Here is a 690-nt window from a genome sequence, read left to right on the forward strand (position 1 = left end):
CACGCACTATGTATGATTATGCTAAACCTTCTTTAACAGGAACTGAATCTAGCATAGTTAGACCTGCTGTAGCTGCAAATACTTTTGATTTAAAACCTAACACTATTCAAATAATATAACAATTTGTTCAGTTTGATGGTTTGCAGGATGAGGATCCCAACGCTCATTTAGCCAACTTCTTAGAACTATGCGATATATTTAAAATTAATGGCATTTCTGATGATGCCATACGTCTTCGATTGTTTCCCTTTTCATTGAGGAACAAAGCTAAACAGTGGTTGAACTCGTTACCACGAGGGTCAATTACTACTTGGGAACAAATGACTGAAAAATGTTTACTAAAATATTTTTCGCCGGCTAAAACGGCTAAATTACGTAACAATATCTCTTCTTTTGTACAGATGGATTTAGAAACACTCTACGATGCATGAGAGAGATACAAGGACCTTTTGAGAGGTGCCCTCACCATGGGTTACCGCTTTGGCTCCAAGTACAAACATTTCACAATGGTCTGAATCCTTCGACTCGGCAAATGGTTGACACAGCTGCTGGCGGAACCATCAACAATAAAATATCGGAAGATGCCTATGAGTTTATAGAGGAGATGTCACTGAATAACTATCAGTGGTAAGTCATGAGGACAAAGCAAATGAAAAAATCCGGCGTTTATAATGTTGATTCGGTCACCAT

The 690-nt window shown here is 38.3% G+C and overlaps 1 non-coding gene across 1 annotated transcript; it reads right to left on the minus strand.

The window, feature by feature from the left end:
* Positions 1-368: 368 nt before the first annotated feature.
* LOC128289472 (small nucleolar RNA R71) lies at positions 369-474 on the minus strand. Its single transcript, XR_008279121.1, has one exon. It is a non-coding gene; the product is annotated as a small nucleolar RNA R71 (small nucleolar RNA).
* Between the last annotated feature and the right edge of the window lie 216 nt (positions 475-690).

The sequence above is a fragment of the Gossypium arboreum genome, chromosome 2, assembly GCF_025698485.1.
Source record: "Gossypium arboreum isolate Shixiya-1 chromosome 2, ASM2569848v2, whole genome shotgun sequence".
Classification (NCBI taxonomy): Eukaryota; Viridiplantae; Streptophyta; class Magnoliopsida; order Malvales; family Malvaceae; genus Gossypium; species Gossypium arboreum.